The sequence below is a fragment of the Perna viridis genome, chromosome 6 (genome assembly GCF_037379345.1).
Source record: "Perna viridis isolate PV_CMFRI_1.1 ecotype Kerala chromosome 6, ASM3737934v1, whole genome shotgun sequence".
Lineage (NCBI taxonomy): Eukaryota > Metazoa > Mollusca > Bivalvia > Mytilida > Mytilidae > Perna > Perna viridis.
Genome location: NC_142450.1, coordinates 49743373 through 49759728, shown reverse-complemented (window position 1 = coordinate 49759728; position 16356 = coordinate 49743373). Strand labels below are relative to the sequence as shown.

Below are 16356 nucleotides of genomic sequence, written 5' to 3'. Positions count from 1 at the left end.
AATCAGGAAGAATAGAACACTTCTTCAACTGCCTCAACCTCCCAAGAAATGAGGCGCAAAAACTTTCCTGAAAGTAGTGACCCTAGAACAGCCACCAAATAGAACACAAGGGATAAAACACTCCCTTGAAAGTTCTACAAACCTAAGGAATTGAACTCTTCCTTAAAGGTTTAAGATCAAATAAGTAAATAGATAAGACAAAATGAAAAGAAAAAAGATCATAAAACATAATATAATACACAACAAAAACATACATCTACATATGATTGATGACATGTTGAAAACAAATACGAAGCTCATACTGGCCAGCTTCATTAAGGTGGAGCCCACCATACTGGCCAGCTTCATTAAGGTGGAAGCTCATACTGGCCAGCTTCATTAAGGTGGAAGCTCATACTGGCCAGCTTCATTAAGGTGGAGCCCACCATACTGGCCAGCTTCATTAAGGTGGAAGCTCATACTGGCCAGCTTCATTAAGGTGGAAGCTCATACTAGCCAGCTTCATTAAGGTGGAGCCCACCATGCTGGCCAGCTTCATTAAGGTTGAAGCTCATACTGGCCAGCTTCATTAAGGTGGAGCCCACCATTCTTGATAGCAAATAAAGACTTGATAGGAATATCCTTGTAAAAAATCTCTTATAAGAACGAACGAAATGAACACTGTACGAACTACAAATTTCACATAACTGTAAATTAATAGTTCTGCATTTCGCACCAGTAGAAGAAAAATCGGCTGGTCTAGGGAAAATAGACGAAAAGAAGATACGAATACAATCAGAGGGTTTATTCCTGGAATGCCAACATCCTTTGATCTACCGACAATTTACCTGTAAAATTTTGTTGGCGTTCAAGGAATGGTGTCAGTGGTTATAACAACAAAGTTGCATGCTTATCAAAACATCTATACTAATTAACAGATAGGTTATTTACAGGTGACTTATTTCAGTTCATATTTCAGATAGTTATTCCAGTTGTTAAAATCTTATTATTATTTTTTTTTGCTGTTTCTACTTAATTTTTCTTCACAAAATCATAGATGTACATGTATAGCGCGATAGACTTTTGAATTATTTTTGTAGTCCAATAACTTGAAGATATTTCAATTCACCACAAGAATACTAGTACTAGAATAGTTACTAAGTACGAATTTTTTATTTAATAAAATATTTGTAATTGCTACACAATGTAGAAGATCAGTTTTGCTGTAAGTTGTTTAAGGACTATGCTCTTTTTACCATAATTTGATATCACATGATTTTGTTTATCAATGTTAAATTTCTGAATTTCATTAATATTTTTTAATATAATCTATACATTTCTTAAAATAAAAGTAAAAAAAATGTTAAAGTTTTATTATATTTTTACAAATTTTAATAATTCAGGTTTATTATATTCTAACATATTTTTAATTGTTATAAAAACTCTTATTGTTATAATATAAACATCTATTGAAATATTTTTGTTGGCATTCAAGGAATAGGTAACACATAAAATGTTGGCATTCGAGGAAGACACCAATCAGAGGAGGATTTAATCAATAAAATTAATTCTCGAAAATCTACTAAAATCTTATTAACAGGATTATTAACAACATCATTAGTGCCTAAGTGAACAATGACATGAGAATAATTGGATAAAGAAATCTTATTCTTAATCCTATGCTTCATAGCGTTTGGCTAAGCTCCCCTGATAGCAAGTAGATCCATGTAAAAAATGCCCAGATATTTGCCCATAGAGTCTGTGAAAACCAAACTCTTACCAACAGGATTAAAAAAATCTGAAACGAAATTAAATCGAATTTGCCATCTTTTTAACTACCGAAATTTTATCTTCCATTGAAAATTCTGAATAAATTTTGTAGGCATCGCTTCCCCAAATTGAATGAGTTCACTAGGCACACTAGCTTGGAAGGCGAAGGTTGCACACCCTCTTCTAAAACTATGAGAGGAATATAACTTTTTTTACCAATCAGATCCTTCAGCATGTAGTGAAATTGAGGGTATGTAACAGAAACTAACTTGGACTGCCTGCGGAGAACAAAGGCTAGGGAATTATCCGGTGCAGGAATTATGTTACACATGCGAATATATGCAGAAACTAGACAAAGAATTAAACCAGGTATCCTAACTAACGGGATTTTAAGTGTTCTGTTACCTATACATTGGATTGTTTTAGTCCATTCAAATACAACTATAGCAATATCATGCTCCAAGAACACTTTACCTCTGTTTTCTTTCATCAAATGAATGAATGGAATCAGGTACTAGATTAGATGTCCTTGACATAAGGAAAAAGGCAAATAAAAATAAACACCAAAAAACGCAATCAGAACTGTCATTTAAATTAAAAAATGAAGCCATCTTTAACAAAAATTAGGAGTGATAGGCAGTGCGTGGCGTGGAAGATGCTGCTTAACTCTGTAGAGACCTTTTATAAGAATTCTAAAAGCAAAATTATCAAAATGCGGAAATGGATAATCCAAGTATTGATGCATAACTTTCACTCCATGAATGTAATTTTTAACCGAGTCGACTGATTTAAAAGAAAGGTTTAAAAACTGCGCATAGCAGCAAATAGTACTCAAACTAACAGGAACAAACTTTAAGTTTAAATATAGACAAAACAATACAAACGGTCTCGTATGAACTAAAAGGTTTTCTACTCTAGCTACTCTAGACAATGCTCTTACATCTTTCTTTAACTGTTTATATTCAGAGTCTGAAATTATTAAAATTAAAGAATAATGATATGGCAACGACTTTAAAAGCACTGACTAACTACCAGATATGAGAAAACCCAAAAAGCTTAGCATCTACACTGCACTCTTGTAGCTCTACTGAAACTGCGTCCTGAACTGCGTCATAAAATAACTTTGAAAATTCATCTGATAAATATTATCTCGACAAAAAGTCCGCCAATCTGTTCTCAGAACCAGCTAAATAAACAGTACGTACTTCAAATTCATGAATCGCGGCTATGTAAATTAATTCTCGCAAACAGTGCTGTAGAAATTCGACTCTGGATCTCCTAGTGTTAATAATAGAAACAGATACTTGATTATCACACAGAGTTTGTATTCTTTTTCCTTTAAAAAATTAGCCCACAATTTTACACCGACTATAATTGAAAGGAGTTCAAGACAGTTGATATGTAACTCAGATTCCATAATAGATTTAGGAAAAACTTGATGAAAAAAACTTTCTATTAAACGATCCGCCACAACCGGAAGCACAAGCATCAGCCGAAAATATTTCGTCAGGCTTTGACCATTCCTCTTGAATCATCATGGAGATCCAATTATAAGATGGACGAAAGTTTAAAAACCACCTAATATCTTTCTGAATAATAACAGGGACAACAATATAACCGACCTGATCATACACTGATCTAAGCCAGTTTGATAATCGCGACATAAAAATGCGGCCTGGTCTAACACATACTGCTAAAAAATAGCTTTGCCACTAATGATTGAATATCTCGTAATTTAGCGGATTGCTTGTTTGACCACGAAAGCAAAACTCCACAAATATCTTTTAATTTATCATCAGGAATTTGCAAAATAAGTTTATTTGTGTCACATATGATTCCTAAAAAATCAATTCTAGAAGACGGACAGCTTTGCGACAAGATTCCTCTATCCCGGGAGAATTAAAAAGATGCTTTAACTCATCAAACGCCTTAAAGATTCTGTCAGGTGAATCCCGCGAAGTCATCAAGATAGTTAACAACATCAAAACCAAGTTCTCTATACATAAATGCAACTGCATTTGTAACGCGCTGGCTAGTATGTGCAGCAGAACTAAGACCCATAGAAATATTACAACCAACTGATTATTTATTTGACTATTTATTATATAGATATTCTTAATAACTTATCGATAGTTTTAGTATGAAAAGGTGAGGGTACATAATGCGCTGTAGCGCCTACTAGAATAAATGAAATTATCTCCCTTTAATAAACTTAAAATTATTCCACTTTTTAACAATTTATTTCATCTTCGTTTTAAAAACAAATCAAAAGAGAAAATTTATTTTCGTTCATAAAAGAAATAAACAAAGTTATATGCATATTCAATTGAAGTGTATGTTGAATAAGTTAAAAACAATTGCACCTTAGTGTTATGATTTACGCTATCTGTTAGACATATATATTAACAAGATGTGGGGATAAACACTCAACACGTTCACGTGCTCCCAAACAGTTAAAGTGGAGAATATCAAGATAAAAAAAGTTAGAGTGGGGAATCGCTCTCGGGGCCACGTGGGGTCTGGGAGTAGACTAGAGCATCAACACAGCAACCCAGCCGCTAGTAGGACACACACTGACTGAATTATTCGGTCAGGTATCTCAAAGGCTAGGCTCTCCTTCCTTCTTCTACTAAATGGCATTACTAACAAAATCCCTGTAAGGAGCGGTCGTGCGAGATCCGTAAGGATAGTCAAGACCGTCAAAAACCCCAATCATCATGTAGGGAAAACCTGGTCATAGAGTTATACGTATGATGACTTTTTTTTTAGCCTTGTGAAGAATGTTTGCATTCGTACCTTTACTTCTACCTTTCATTAAGCTTTAGGCAATTAATCATGTTTGTCTCCCCTTCCGTAAAATAGCATTTTACATGACTCAAACTTGTATAAAATTCGGTGATAATAGAATCTCCGAGTACCGCGTATGCTCTGCTGAAAACAGATCAGACAATATTTCTTAGAAAGAGATAGAGTTGGTGCAAAAACAGTGACTTTTGGGCAACTGTCAAATCATTTTTCTCCAAAAAGTGTTATTATGGTGAAAATAAGGTTATATTACAATAAAATGATAGAAATAGAAAATTTATGTACTTCATCTTATGATTTTGTCATAGTTTTCCTTTCCTCGTTTGTCTACCCCGGACGACTTTTTATGAGCAACTCGGCGGGTGTTTCTAGAAAAGCAGAGGACGCTTACCCTACCGGTGCACCTGGTCCATGCCCCCAGTTTTTAGTGGAATCCGAGTTGCTCATTTACTTTTGTTACTTTGTATGTATGATTTTAGTTACTTTATGTTCTTTGTTGTGTATGTCTGTTTTCCATGTCTGGTCTTTGTCCCTGGAATACATTCTTTTGATTACCGCTATAACCTTGGTTCCCTTGATTACTCTTTGAAAAGGTTGATGAAAATGATGTTAATAAGATTTTTTGTAAAGTGAATTTTAAAAAGCCACAGGACTGGTGTAGATGGCATACCAGCTAAGACTGTGAAAAATTGAAGAACTGAAAATATACCTCAGTTAACAAATTTAATAAAATGTTCTACAGAAAGTGGAGTTTTTTCCAGACAGACTGAAACAGGAACAAGCAACACCATTATACCAAAAATAGCCATCCATCTGAGCATACCGCAAGGATCTATTCTTGGACCTTTCCTTTTGAATGAACATGTATTTATCAACGATAATTTTTTTACTTCATCAAACATGGCACACTATATAACTATACAGATAACACCTTATCTTTTTGTTCACTTGATTATGATATTTTATTTCCACCTTAGAAACTGAATCATTGCAGCTGATCGATTGGTTTAGAATAAATAAAATGCAGGCTAATCCTGACAAATTTCAGGTCTTAGCAGCTAGTAAAAAGACTTTTGAAAAATAACCATGTACATGTACCTATTAATTATTAAAATTTATCTTGTGAAAATACTGTGAGACTATTGGGTATTGACGTTGATTATAAACTAAATTTTGATTTTCATGTTGGTAATTTTGTGTAGGAAGGTGTCTCAACAGCTAAATATACTAAAACATTTCGGTCCATTTTTGAATAGTCTCACAAGACTCACCATTTTCCATACTTTCATTCTTGGCAATTTTAATTTTTGCCCTTTGTCATGGCATTTCTGTACTGATAACAATTCTAAAAAAACTGGGAAAAGGGCAAGAAAGACCGCTCCGTTTTGTGTATGATAACATGTCTAGCTCATACCAAGAACTTTGGATCGTGCCAGGATGCCTTCACTGCATATTAGACGCCGAAGAATTATGGCTGTTGAAACCTTTAAAATCCTGAATGATTTATCACCTGTATGCCTACGCGATCTTGTCACTGAAACATAATATAAATAAACTTTCAGGTACCAAAATATACAAGATATCCCACAGGTCGAAACCAGTACTTAGTGTAAAAAAAGTTTTCGTTTTGTTGCAGCTCGTTTATGGAACAGTCTTCTGAACCATCTTAGGACAGAAACTAGTTTTTCTCATTTTTAGGAGCTCAGTTCGGTCCTGGAATGGCTCGGAATATCGCTGTTTTACATGCAAATAACATCTATCTCTTTATCTGTTTCTTTTGCTGCTCACTAGAGCTACAGTGTAGTTGTGCATGAATTTTGATATTTTACTCAGTCTCATTATGTCTATGTCTTGACTGTGTTAGAACGAAGCCCCCGAGTGTTTGTGTAATCTTATTCCAATTAAGATACATTCTAATTCCAACTATCCATTGCGAAATGGAGAGGACATTATATTGCCGTATTGTAGATTGTCAGTTACAAGGCAATCCTTCCTTCCAGCTGCTATTAAGGAATGGACATTACAATAAGAAAGATTGATTCAGTATCCAAATTTAAGTCGGTTGTACCAAAATATTTTTTATACGGGCCTAGTAAGCTATATATACCGATACCCCAACTAAGATATTCTACATCTTTTCTGAATTATGACCTACACCGAGTAAATATCATCACAGATCCGCTATGTTGATGTGGTACTTACATGGAAGATGTTGACCACTACCTCTTTCATTGTCCTTTATAAGCTGGCTCTGTGATACTTATCCACTCACAGCAAACATTTTACTATCTGGAAGCCCTGCATTAACATGTGAAGAAAACATTTGTATTTTTGAGTAGGTTTTTTAGTATATAAAAGGGTCAAAAAGATTTCTTGTTGTATAATTTGTAAATCAAGCTAATATTTTTTTGTGTTTTTGCTGTGTTATAGATCGTCACCATCACACACCCTTCCCCAAACGTTTTCTCTCCAGTTGAATTTTAGTTATACTCATTACAGCAAAGTTCAGTTCATATATTGTTACAGCATGCTCTCTTATTCTATATGTATTCTGTATATGTATATTGTTTTTAGGAAAGGACTAAATAAGTATGATTTACTTATGTCCAATCCATGTTGTTTTTGAGCAAATAAAATATGTTTAAACTAAACTAAAATAAAACATATATTGGCAATGTGTTTAATTGCCAATCTATGTTTTATGTTTTGTATATGTTCGTTATTTGCTGTTCTTTTAAGTGATGCATGCCTATGTGCAGTCTCTGTGCTTTTCATATCTTGTGTATTTGATGTATATGTTCTTTCGGTTAAATGCTCACAAGACCTTATGTTGTCTGTTATTATTTGTTCCGAATCTGAATAAATTTTTCATGTTTGTATTCGTATAATGAAACTTAGCTCTTTGTTCTTTCAAATAGCAAATCAATAACTATTCTGAGTCCTCCACATTTGTATTGAATTGTCTTAAAATTAGAGATATAAGTCTTCAATAGTGAAGTCATTAAATTAACAAAAATATCTGTTCAAATATTATAGTTACATCTGTCTTATTTTTATTGTAATATTTTGATCTGTTGTAATAGGCCATAGCCATGCACGGTAACAGTTTGTGCTAATAAAAATATTGTATTGTATTGAATTCTCAACGTTCTCATTTCGGGTAAACATTTACACAAACAACATATTCAATATAATAATTATTTCGGCATCAAAAGATATATATACAATTATATCATCTATGTTATTATTATTCAATTTAATGAATATTGACTGTCTGGAACACGTCCTATAATCCGCAAGGTCTGGAACACGTCCTATAATCTGCACTGTCTGAAACACGTCCTATAATTCATCACTGTCAGTGGAACACGTCCTATAATCCGCACTGTCTGGAACACGTCATATAACCCATCACTGTCTGAAACACATCCTATAATCCACAGTGTCTGCAACACGTCCTATAATTCATCACTGTCAGTGGAACACGTCCTATAATCCGCACTGTCTGGAACACGTCCTATAATCCGCACTGTCTGGAACACGTCCTATGACCCATCACTGTCTGAAACACGTCGTATAATCCACATTGTCTGCAACACGTCCTATAATCCTCACTGTCTGGATCACGTCCTATAATCCATCACTGTCTGGAACACGTCCTATAATCCATCACTGTCTGAAACACGCCCTATAATCCACACAAACTACAGAAACAGTATATCTACAAAAGACACTAAATGCTGATGATTACATTCATTCATTAATCAATCGGGTAATAATTATCCAAGTATTCGGAGATTTCTGTAAATGAGGATTAATAATGTTTATAATAAAAACTGACAAATTCTCATCGCTCTAAGGTCAGCTAAACATAAACACAAACAACTTATTCAATATAATAATTATTTTGGCATCAAAACATATACAATTATATCAATTCTGTGATTATTGTTCAATTTAATAAATATTGAAATTATATTTATCAACGTTCATTTCAACACAAATTAGAATAGTAGACTCCAAAACAACGGCCACTATATAAAGTGTTTAAAACATAGTCGGCATTGAAAAATATAACATACCTGAATAGATGATTACAATACCGTCCAAATTCCTATGAACTAGTAAAAGGTAGACCAGAGATTTCATGACCATCATCTTCTAAAAAATACAAAAAAGGAAACCATAAAGTATTGTGCTCATGGAAAATAATATATAAATTACAAATGATTAATAACACCAAATGAATATAAAAAATTCTAAGTAATGACACACCAAAATGACTGAGATGAAGACCGTCTTCACAAATAAAAACAAGAAACATTTCATCTCATACAATGAAGCAGCTTGTTGAACAAAATGTTTAAAAAGCGTTATATTTTAAAGACCAAAAAGATAAACTTTTGTTTGTAGCAATAATCCTATCTTTACTAATATCAAATCAACTGGTCTGGGTAAAATTGAAGAAATTATAATTTTCGATCCCATCTTAAATGAAAAAATCATTTTAAATAAATTATTAAAATATTGTATGATGAATATGACGACAATTCATTCCTAATGTCATTCTTCATAATGCAACAGTAAATGTATAATTGTTTAGAAGAGCACGATTATCCTTCAGGCTACAAACCGCTAATGTTACTTCCCATAGGCCCAATGCTAATTTCATTAAGTTCAATGTGTTATGAAGCTTCTACCTTAAGTTTAACCTGAAGAAGACTATACATCACTCACCTAAAAGCTGCATGTGTACACTATTAGCTCTGAAAATATTATGTGGGGTTTACTACCTTGCAGTGTGACACCGGCTCCTAGAAGACAATGAGCTAAAAAAGAATGGGAATTCCCTTACATTTCACCAAAAGGAGTCCACTCAGAACTAATAAAAAATATTTAATTCAATAAGTTACAGTAACCATTTTATGTCGAAAAAAAGAAAATATAATTCCCTGCTAAATACAAGCTCACTTGTGCAGATTTGATGCGCTTTTTTTCCACAGCAACATAGCACAAGTGTACTAAAATTTGTGTAGAACTATTTTTGCGAACGTTTTAAAAGCTCATTGGTTGAATTAGTGGTATATAACCTTAATAATCTGATGAATGGTGTGAATATTCGCTCCTGGTATACAATTAACATCAAATTTCTCTATACAAAATTTATGTGAATAGTTTGACTGTTCTGAGTCAAAGAATATCGGCTTGTCAATAGTTTCCTAACTATTGCCATCCCGAAACTATTTTACCACAAAGAGTTTAGCGGAATTTTTATTGGCTAGATTTTTAAGACTCCATTCGGAAATCTCAGCAATCATAGTTATTAAAGGTCGAGTCCACAGATTTCAAATTTCAGTCAGACGACAGAAATTTTATGGACGGTACTGAGACAGCAGGTCGATTTGCATGTCTGTTGTTTCCTCAAGGAGAAAAAAAAATATGTTTGTAAATGTAACTAATAGAATAGATATATGGAGTTCTAGTTTCTAGTATGTTGACTCTTTTAGCCTTTTGTATAAATGTATGTCTATTATCTCCTTTGGCATATTGATAATATAACACTTTCTGACTGTATATTGGGAATAGTTAGTATATTTTCCCTCGGTAACAACTATTGCACTCGGCTGCGCCTCGCTAAAAATTTGTACTTTGGGGAAATGAACTAAATATTTCCCTCATATCCAGTCAATAAGTATAAAATAGTGTCATATGTTTATCTGTATGTACTAGTAATGTCATTCATAGTTTTATGTAACTTGGGCCTTTGCCAATTTCTATGATTGTGTATGTGCCAATGAGGAATTTGACTTTGAATAAATTTGACAATGTGTCCTCTTCAAGTTGATATGTTTTATGTGTTACTACATGTATATACTAATGTGTTGTGTATTACACGCCAGATAGTACATATTCTTTATTATATTATCATCTGCTATTCACTGTGCTCAGTATTTCATTTGATTTTGTCAGTCAATGCTTGATTCGTCTTGGTTGTCGTTTTTCTACCTGTCCAGCTCAGCAATTAAAAAGGAAGTGTCACATCTGGGAATTTTTTTTATTCTGGGTTCTTATTGGTCAGTTCTCACTTTTGCAGAGATTTAAAATAGTTAATGATGGCTACTTTGGAATTTGTAAAACTCAGACTATAATGGAAAATTATTACCATAACAGAATTTCAGACTTAGAACTTGTTAGTAACTTAGCAATTATTACAGTGAAGTTTTGGAGGATAGTGCAATTTTGGAACTGTAGCCAGTTCTTTATCTGGTAGGTATTCTACTTTACTTGAGGTGTATTAATGCATGTTATTGTTTTCTTTTCTCGATAGATGAGTATATCCTTTGGCCTGTTTGTTACGTTAGGAAAGCGATAAATTGTGGTTCTGTGGATATATATTGGTATAAATGATCATTATTTACCATTCCAACTTAATGAGACAGTTATTCATCATCAATATAGTAGGACAGCACATCAATATCAAGATAAGATCAGATGGCGATGTCGATAGTATGGAAACATTGCAGTCAAATGTCATGTTCGTTCAGACAATTCCAGGAAAGCAGAACGAGCCCTGAACCCCCAGAAGAACTTCGTTATGCAACAAACAACGACTTCTAATTCCAGCATGACACCTTGACTTCTTGGACCAGCAAATGAAGTTACAGCTACTATCAATAAAATGAACATAATGACTTTATTAGACACATGCTCAACGGTATCAACTATCAGCGAGATGGCCTAACACCAGCACCTATCTTCCTTACCACTTGAGTCGCTTACCTGCTTACCCGGAAAAACTTATCTTGGCTACATAGAAGCAGACCTGCAGTTACCTGGTACATCATCCTATACAGCGTATCCTTGTCTATTCCTTGTAGTACCAGACAGCGATACCATAAACTTGTTCCACTACTGATTGGTACCAACATCCTAGAGGAAAGTATGAAAGATATACAGCAACAGTATAGCCAATGATTTCTACAAGATGCGTGCCTGAAGACTCCGCTCTGTTTAGCTTTCAGATTTATTGCTCTTCGTGTAAGGAACTGAATAGGCATCATAACCGATTGGCACTTGTGAATTCAGCAGAAATTACACATATAACCATTCCTGCCAACTCGGAAGTTGTCATCAATGGATTCACAGATAAGATGCATCAACGTCCAGCAACAGTAGCCATACTTCACTAAACCAACAATTCTGTCAAACCTACCGACCTTGACATTGTTCATCTGAAACAACCTTCAACTTGAATCAGTGAGACACCATATCAGTACACATATTAAATGTAACAACAAGAACATCATTGAAGCACCTAGAGCCGGAACCGGAAAATCTACAACCCGATCTGTTCGACTTAATAATAACTGTACCAAAAGATACACTATTATCAGAGATTATTCAAGGGAGGGACTTAATACGCCAATATCAAAACATCTTTACCATGAGCGACACGTACATTGGATTCACAACATTTGTGAAGCACAAGATTGACCTAGATAACAACATTCCATTCAAATAACGACACTGACGCATTCCACCGCCCATGATAGATGAATAAGAACGCATCTTCAGCAAAATCATCAGACGATCTAGATCACTCTGGTCATCGAACGTTGTCCTTGTTCGGAAGAAAGATGGTAAGTAACGCATGTGTGTGGATTATCGTCAACTGAAACATCGTACCATCCAGGATTCATACGCACTACAAAGGATAATTGAGATATTTGACAGCCTTGGTTAAAAAAAAGATCTTCACTGACCTGGACATGAAATCTGAATACCTTCAGGTAGATTTTGATGAAGACCATAAAAAACCAACGGCCTTAAGTGTAGAACCCTTCAGTTTCTTCGAATTTAATTGGTTGCTATTCGGACTTTGTAACGCACCAGCTTCTTACCAGTAGTTAATGGAAGAGATATTGGGTGACCTTCATGTACATACAAAGATCTGCAGATCTGCTTCATTTACCTTGATGACTTATTCATCTTTACAAGAACGCCAGAAAACATCTTGACCGGTTAGAGCGAGTATGTCAACGACTTCAAGAAGTAAGAATTAAGCTGTCTCCCAAGAAAGCTGTTTCTTCGAGAGAAAAGTAAAGTATATTGGCCACATCATATCGGAAACGGAGTTGTACCTGATCCAGATAAGATCAGTGAGTTGGTCAATTGGCCGAGACCAACTACACCAGGAGTAGTTCAACAGTTTCTTGGTTTCTTGCTATTATAGGAAGTTCTTCGATGACTTTTTCAAATATTGCACGCCCACTGACAGACTTGATGCCAACAACACAGTGGAAACAGAAGTTAAAGAAGACCAAGAAAGAACAACAACTGACTGCACAATGTAATTGGAATGATGATCAGGAAAAGGCTTATCAGAATCTCAAGAACCACCTGCCTGGCCACATCACCCATCTTATGTTTTCCTGAATTTGACCAGCCTTTTAAATTTCATACTGACGCCAGCTTGAACGACTTTGTGTTGTATTGTAACAGACACAGGGAGGAAATCAACGAGTGATAGTATATGCCAGCAGGGTTTATCAAAGAGTGAGAAGAACTCCCCTGTCCACAAGAAGGAGTTTCTTGCATTCAAATGGTGCAGTGACTGAGAAGGTCAAGGACTACGTTATGGACCAGAAGTTAACAGTCATCACTGACAACAATCCGCTGACCTACGCAGTAACATCTACTCGAAGCTTGGTTTTACATATGTCCAGCATTAAGTACCAACCTGGGAAGAACAACTCCTATGCTTTATCACGCCTGCCTGGTAACGACACGCTAGATGACATTTATAGGGATATAGTGAAAGTGTTCAGCCGAGGTACTCAAATCTACAGCAGTACTTCCATCAAGTCAGTCGCTCATTTTGAATACTAGTAGTAAGCCAACCAATCTGGTGTTTTAGATGAATTTCCTGATGTATTTTAGAATCACCGAGTTGACATCATTGAAGAACAGATTAAGGATTCTTCTATTAGATATTGGACAGACAAAATCAGCAGGAAGATGAAACCACACAAGAAAGATATACCATCATCGCCTCTTAACGACGCCATGTATAGAAACTGAAATTAATGAGATAAGTATTGTAGAGTCTCGAAGGACAATGATACCATTAAACGACAGATACTACTACCAGAATCTCAGATTCTACTGTACTTCGTCCGGTCACCAGTAAAGAGATAGTTCAACATCACTTGTAAAAGATCGATTCTATTGGCATGGAATGACAAGGATATTGAAAAGTGGATTCACCAGTGTCATAGATGCGCATGGCGACAAAAACCGACGACAGACAGAGCCGCCATGCACAGCATAGTGTCTAGGCAACCTATGGAACTCATCTATATGGACTTCTTGAAACTTGAAATTTCCAAAATCAGCTTTCAACATATACTAATCATCACTGACCACTTAACCTGCCACGCACAAGCAATTTCCACCAAGTATGAAACGGCAAAGGCAAAAGATGAGGTTTTCTTTAGGAACTTTGTTTGGACTATCAGCACGAATCCATGCAGATCAAGGTGCCAACTTCGAGGGTCGTTGCATTAAGGAGCTATGTGAATTCACTGGTATAAAGAAATTCCGTGCCGTATCATTCAGAAGAATGAATACATCTATAGCGACGAGAAAGAGTACATAGTGTCCAAGACTGCTCAACCAGATTTTAATGTCCGTTACTGCTATATTTCAAGATATTGGGGATGATGTGATGGAAGCCATGTTTAAACTTATCACTAAATGGGAATAGTGAGTATAGATATAGATATACTATATTTTCAATGATACTTGTATGACAGACGAGGATATCTTTCCTCACACCGGGGAGACATATAATATATTAAGTCTTATTGTAGCTATATCTGAGACGACATTCTCTCGGTAGGGGAGAATGTGACAGGGTGTATTTATGTGTTGTTTTATGTTTTACTATTTAGTATTGTATTGTGTATTATCTACCAGATAGTACATATTCTTTTTATATTATCATCAGCTATTCAATGTGCTCAGTATTTCATTTTGTCAGTAGATGCTTGATTCGTCTTGGTTGTCGTTTTTCTACCAGCAACTAACTTATTGCTCTTTAAAAAGCTCTTTTAGTTCACTGAAAAATATTAAATTTGAGAGAAATATTTTTTTAAAGTTATGACATTAGAATAAGTGAAACCTGTAGGTTTTACAGGGATGTATCAGGATCAGACTTTCACATGTGGGAATTCCGTTAACATTATCGTTGAGACTATTAGATTTAATTGAAAGAAAAAATTTCGATCATGCACCACCCGACCTGCCAACTATGAACATTTCTGTCGCCGGAGGGGAACATAATGACGAAGGTTTCAAAAAAGTAAGAAGGAGCGTGGAAAGTAAGCCTATAGCAACATGTCTGAATAGCAAAAATGATTAGGAATACAAGATGTGAAATGCTTTCTAATATTATGATAAAGCTGGAGCCTTCTACTGAGTATACGATGGAGGATGAAAAAAGGAAAACGAAATTTCATTCTTGCTCTTTCGCAGAAGAATACAACAACATAAAAAATAATTATTTGTAAAGTGTTCTACTCCCTCAAGATTAAGCTAGCTAGGATGGAGAGTGACTTAATTGAACATGTCTGTACTGTGCATAGAAAATAACAGAAACAATATCTACTCAGAAATAACCTTAATATATATACTGTGCATAGAAAATAACAGAAACAATATCTACTCAGAAATAACCTTAATATATATATATATATATATATATATATATATATATATATATATATATATATATATATATATATATATATATATATATTCATAGAAAGGTCTGAAAAATTCCCAACGATGTTAGGAATGTCAAATTTGCGATGCACATTTTTGGTCGTACCGCTGTGACATCTAAGGCAACACCGCCTGCACTAAGTCCAGCGCCCTAGACCACTCGGCCAGCTAAGATATATTAAAATATAGCTTTTGCTGGCCGGGTCATTCCTCCTCGTAGGATTAATCTAGGAATGTAACTGATACACGATGTATGGTAGTATGGGACAGTTCATTTAGGTGTTATAATGTAAGATAGAGAATCAAATTAATGATGCATATCACAACAAATCAATATTATACAAACGTCTCAGAATGTGACGACTCTATTCGCTACACTGCTCCATCGGATCAAATTGATACAGGGAAGATAATGTAAACGTATACAAAGGTCCGAAAATTCCCAACGATGTTAGAACTGTCAAATTTGCGATACAAATTGTTGGTCGTTCCCTCCGCGGGACTCGAACTCGTACCGCTGTGATATCTATGGCAAGACCGCCTGCACTAAGTCCAGCGCCCTAGACCACTCGGCCAGCTAGTTTACATTATCTTCCCTGGGTCAATTTGATCCGATGGAGCAGTGTAGCGAATAGAGTCGTCAAATTCTGAGACGTTTATATACATATATATATTTGTTGTCCTGTTCAGTTACATCATGTGCTAATGTTCGCGCTCTAGATTTACTTACGAGAGGGTATCATGCGGTTAACGAAAGCTATATTGTATAGCCTGGTTGGCCGAATGGTCTAGAGCGTTATACTTAGTTCAGGCTGTGTTGCCATAGATGTCAGAGAAGAGAAGGGGTTCGAGTCCAGCTGAGGGAGCGACCAACCTCGCATCGATTCTAGAGTTGGGTATAGTTTAGAATTGGTTATATATATATATATATATATATATGCATCCTTGTATTAACATACTATGTTGATCCTCGCCGTGCTATGTATCTACATAGTAATGTACTAGCAAGTAAGATGG

General features: G+C 35.1%; 1 pseudogene; it reads right to left on the bottom strand.

The window, feature by feature from the left end:
- Positions 1-256: 256 nt before the first annotated feature.
- On the bottom strand, positions 257-11483 carry LOC148615466 (uncharacterized; annotated as a pseudogene).
- Between the last annotated feature and the right edge of the window lie 4873 nt (positions 11484-16356).